The following is a 6000-nucleotide window of genomic DNA, read 5'->3' as shown; positions in this document are numbered from 1 at the left end:
AATGGGACTAAAGGTGGACAAGTCCCCTGGACCTGATGCCTTACATCCTAGGTTCTTAAAAGAAGTGGCTGCAGGGATAGTGGATGCATTGGTTGTAATCAAAATTCCCTGGATTCTGGGGCAGTCCCAGCAGATTGGAAAACTGCAAATGTAACGCCCCTATTTGAAAAAGGAGGCAGACAAAAAGCAGGAAACTATAGACCAGTTAGCCTAACATCTGTCGTTGGGAAAATGCTGGAGTCCATTATTAAGGAAGCAATAGCAGGACATTTGGAAAAGCATGATTCAATCAAGCAGAGTCAGCATGGTTTTATGAAAGGGAAATCACGTTTGACAAATTTTCTGGTGTTCTTTGAGGATGTAACGAGCAGGTTGGATAAGGGGGAACCAGTGGATGTGGTGTATTTGGATTTCCAGAAAGCATTCAATGAGGTGCCACATAAAAGGTTACTGCACAAGATAAAAGTTCACGGGGTTGGGGGTAATATATTCACATGGATAGACAACTGGTTAACTAACAGAGAACAGAGAATCAGGATAAATGGGTCATTTTCCAGTTCGCAAACAGTGATTAATGGGGTGCAGCATGGATCAATGTTGGGGCCCCAACTATATACAATCTATATTAATGTCTTTGATGAAGGTACTGAGTGAAATGTAACTAAGTTTTCTGATTATACAAAGATGGGTGGGAAAGCAAATTGTGAGGAGGACACAAAAAATCTGCAAAGGGAAAAAGACAAGCTAAATGAATGGGCAAAAATTTGGCAGATGGAGTATAATGTGGGAAAATGTGAGATTATCCACTTTGGCAGAAAAAGTAGAAAAGCAAATTATAATTTAAAAGAAGAAAAATTGCCAAGTGCTGCAGTACAGAGAGACCTGGGGGTCCTTATGCATGAAACACAAAAAGTTAGTATGCAGGTACAGCAAGTGATCAGGAAGGCAAATGGAATGTTGGCCTTTATTGCAAGGGGGTTAGAGTATAAAAGCAGAGAAGTCCTGCTACAGCTGTACAGGGTATTGGTGAGACCACACCTGAAGTGCTGCGTGCAGTTTTGGTCTCTGTATTTAAGGAAGGATATACTTGCATTGGAGGCTGTTCAGAGAAGGTTCACTAGATGAGGGGGTTGACTTATGAGGAAAGGTTGAGTAGGTTGGGCCTCTACTCATTGGAGTTCAGAAGAATGAGAAGTGATCTTATCAAAACATATAAGATAATGAGGGGGCTCAACAAGGTGGATGCAGAGAGGATGTTTTCACTCATAGGGGAAACTAAAACTAGGGGACATAAGAACATACGACCATAAGAAATAGGAGCAGGAGTAGGTCATACGACCCCTTGAGCCTGCTCCGCCATTTAATACAATCATGGCTGATCTGATCATGGACTCAGGTCCACTTCCCTGCCCACTCCCCATAACCCCTTATCCCCTTATCGATTAAGAAACTGTCTGTCATGTATCTCACATTACTGTATACAACTGTGTCTTACCATGCTATACATGACTGTAACTGGATATGACCTGTAACAATAAGCATACCTTACCACCAGGGGTGCACTTGCAGGAGACACTCCATACCTGTTCCACTGTGGTATATAAAGGGAGGTCTCAGGCAAGTGCAGCACCGGAGAGCTGGAATTAAAGGTGCAGATCCTGAGTGACCTTGATTTCAGCATGTGCCTCATGTAAGTCAGTACATTAGAGTCAGGACTTAACAGTGGCGACGAGTTACGGGATCACAGAATCCACAGAATGGCGACCAATGGCTCAGATGAGAAATTCAATGCGGGAGACAATTGGGATGACTTTATAGAAAGGCTCCAGCAAAGCTTTGTGACCAAAGACTGGCTGGGCGACGATAAGGCAGACAAGAGAAGAGCCCATCTCTTGACCAGCTGTGGCTCGAAAACATACGCTTTAATGAAAGACCTGCTGGCACCCGAGAAACCAGCAAGCAAGTCGTTTGAGGAGTTGAGCACACTGGTGAGAGACCACCTGAAGCCAGTGAGCAGCCTACACATGGCCAGACACAGGTTCTACAACTACAGACGCTGTGTGGGCCAGAGCATACCCAACTTTGTGGCGGAACTTCGGAGGCTGGCTAGTTCATGTGAGTTCTCCGATGAACTAAGGAGAGAAGTACTGAGAGACTTTTTTATTGAAGGAATAGGCCACGTAGGCATATTCCAAAAGCTTATAGAGACTAAGAACTTGACTCTAGAGGCAGCAGCACTGGTCGCACAGACGTTCTTGGCAGGCGAAGAAGAAACGAGGCTGATCGATACTTCGGGTACGACAACCAACGAGGCATCGGAACAAGGGGTTCACATTGTGAAACAAACCACAACCCCCACACACAGACAAAGGCAGGAGAGCAGGCCTTCAACAGCAGACAGTAGTGCCAGAAGCCATCAAAATCAAGGGCCACATGAACGGCCGATCCCATCCTCGTCGCCACTGTTAAGTCCTGACTCTAATGTACTGACTTACACGAGACACATGCTGAAGTCAAGGTCACTCAGGACCTGCACCTTTAATTCCAGCTCTCCAGTGCTGCACTTGCCTGAGACCTCCCTTTATATACCACAGTGGGACAGGTATGGAGTGTCTCCTGCAAGTGCACCCCTGGTGGTAAGGTATGCTTATTGTTACAGGTCATATCCAGTTACAGTCATGTATAGCATGGTAAGATACAGTTATATACAGTAATGTGAATGCAATGCATGGCATTCTTGACATATTGATCAGTGATAATGGTCCGTGCTTCACCAGCGCAGAATTTCACGATTTTATAGTCGACCATGGTATAAATCACGTTAAGACGGCACCTTCCAATGGCCAGGCGGATCGAGCAGTGCAGATCATTAAACAAGGCATGCTCAGAATCCAAGGTCCCATGCTGCAGAGCCGCCTGTCGCGAATGCTGCTGGCATACAGATCTCGTCCGCATTCGTTGACTGGGGTTCCCCCCGCGCAACTATTGATGAAACGAACCTTAAAGACCAAACTCTCGTTAATCCTCCCAGACATACATGAAATTGTTGAGGCTAAGCGTCAAAAGCTAACTGAGTACCATGACCGAAATTCGAGGGGGAGGTGGAATGAGATAGGGGACAAAGTGTTTGTGCTAAACTATGGCCGGAGTCCCAAATGGCTTGCAGGGACAGTAACAGACAAAGAGGGAAACAGGCTACTGGTTGTACAAATGGACAATGGCCAAACATGCCGGACGCATGTAGACCAAGTAAAAAGTAGATTCACTGATAATACTGAAGCACCAGAGGCAGACTACAATGTGGAACTCACACCACATCTGGTGGACAGACAGGTGGAACAACCTGAGGAAAGGGCAGTCTCAACGGACAGCCCAGGCGAGATACCAGTAATCACACCGAACGAAACAGACAGCCCAGGCGAGATACCAGCAATCACAACGAATGAAAAACAGGCACCAAGGCAAACAACTGAATCACAACTAAGACGCTCCACGCGAGAGCGCAGACCACCTGAGAGACTGAATCTATAAAGGCAATAGATCTTGGGGGAGGGTGATGTCATGTATCTCACATTACTGTATATAACTGTATCTTACCATGCTATACATGACTGTAACTGGATATGACCTGTAACAATAAGCATACCTTACCACCAGGGGTGCACTTGCAGGAGACACTCCATACCTGTCCCACTGAGCTATATAAAGAGAGGTCTCAGGCAAGTGCAGCACTGGAGAGCTGGAATTAAAGGTGCAGATCCTGAGTGACCTTGACTTCAGCATGTGTCTCGTGTACATTAGAGTCAGGACTTAACACTGTCTATCTCTGTCTTAAATTTATTCAATGTCCCGGTTTCCACAGCTCTCTGAGGGAGCGAATTCCACAGATTTACAACCCTCTGAGAGAAGAAATTTCTCCTCATCTCAGTTTTAAATGTGCGGCCCCTTATTCTAAGAATATGCCCTCTAGTTCTAGTCTCCCCTATCAGTGGAAACATTCTCTCTGCATCCACCTTGTCAAGCCCCCTCATAACCTTGTATGCACCTCTCATTCTTCTGAATTCCAATGAGTAGAGGCCCAACCTCCTCAACCTTTCCTCATAAGTCAACCCCCTCATCTCCGGAATCCACCTAGTGAACCTTCTCTGAACTGCCTCCAAAGCAAGAACATCCTTGTGTAAATATGGAAACCAAAACTGCACGCAGTATTCCAGATGTGGCCTCACCAATACCCTGTATAACTGCAGCAAGACTTCCTTGTTTTTATACTCCATCCTCTTTGCAATAAAGGTCAAGATTCCATTGGCCTTCCTGATCACTTGCTGTACCTGCACAATAACCTTTTGTGTTTCATGCACAAGTACCCCCAGGTCCTGCTGTACTGCAGAACTTTGCAATTTTTCTCCATTTAAATAATAACTTGCTCTTTGATTTTCTTCTGCCAAAGTGCATGACCTCACACTTTCCAACATTCAAAGTGCATGACCTCACACTTTCCAACATTATACTCCATCTACCAAATTTTTGCCCACTCACTTAGCCTGTCTATGTCCTTTTACAGATTTTTTGTATCCTCCTAACACATTATTTTTCCTCCCATCTTTGTATCGTCAGCAAACTTGGTTACATTACACTCGGTCCTTTCATCCAAGTCGTTAATATAGATTGTAAATAGTTGAGGTCGCAGCACTGATCCCTGCGGCACCCCACTAGTTACTGATTGCCAAGCTGGGAATGACATCGAAACATAGAAATATAGAAAATAGGTGCAGGAATCAGCCATTCGGCCCTTCGAACCTGCACCGCCATTCAATGAGTTCATGGCTGAACACTCAACTTCAGTACCCCATTCCTGTTTTCTCGCCATACCCCTTGATCCCTCTAGTAGTAAGGCTCCTTTTTGAATATATTTAGTGAATTTGCCTCAACAACTTTCTGTGGTTGAGAATTCCACAGGTTCACCACTCTCTGGGTGAAGAATTTTCTCCTCATCTCAGTCCTAAATGGCTTACCCCTTATCCTTAGACTGTGACCCCTGGTTCTGGACTTCCCCAACATTGGGAACATTCTTTCTGCATCTAACCTGTCTAAACCCGTCAGTATTTTAAACGTTTCTATGAGATCCCCTTTCATTCTTCTGAACTCTAGTGAATACAAGCCCAGTTGATCCAGTCTTTCTTGATAGGTCAGTCCCGCCATCCCAGGAATCAGTCTGGTGAACCTTCGCTGCACTCCCTCAATAGCAAGAATGTCCTTCCTCAAGTTAGTCGACCAAAACTGTACACAATACTCCAGGTGTGGCCTCACCAAGACCCTGTACAACTGTAGTAACCCCTCCCTGCCCCTGTACTCAAATCCCCTCGCTATGAAGGCCAACATGCCATTTGCTTTCTTAACCGCCTGCTGTACCTGCATGCCAATCTTCAATGACATGACACCCAGGTCTCGTTGCACCTCCCCTTTTCCTAATCTGTCACCATTCAGATAATAGTCTGTCTCTCTGTTTTTACCACCAAAGTGAATAACCTCACATTTATCCACATTATACTTCATCTGCCATGCATTTGCCCACTCACCTAACCTATCCAAGTCACTCTGCAACCTCATAGCATCCTCCTCGCAGCTCACACTGCCACCCAACTTAGTGTCATCCGCAAATTTGGAGATACTACATTTAATCCCCTCGTCTAAATCATTAATGTACAATGTAAACAGCTGGGGCCCCAGCACAGAACCTTGCGGTACCACACTAGTCACTGCCTGCCATTCTGAAAAGTACCCATTTACTCCTACTCTTTGCTTCCTGTCTGCCAACCAGTTCTCAAACCACGTCAGCACACTACCCCCAATCCCATGTGCTTTAACTTTGCACATTAATCTCTTGTGTGGGACCTTGACCCATTTATCCCGACTCTCTGTTTTCTGTTCGTTAGCCAATCCTCTATCCATGCTAATATATTACCCCCAACGCCGTGAAATTTTATCTTGTGCAGTAACCTT

The sequence above is a fragment of the Pristiophorus japonicus genome, chromosome 12 (genome assembly GCF_044704955.1).
Source record: "Pristiophorus japonicus isolate sPriJap1 chromosome 12, sPriJap1.hap1, whole genome shotgun sequence".
Classification (NCBI taxonomy): domain Eukaryota; kingdom Metazoa; phylum Chordata; class Chondrichthyes; family Pristiophoridae; genus Pristiophorus; species Pristiophorus japonicus.
The sequence above is the reverse complement of the archived record's forward strand: the minus strand, read 5'-3'. Positions refer to the sequence as shown.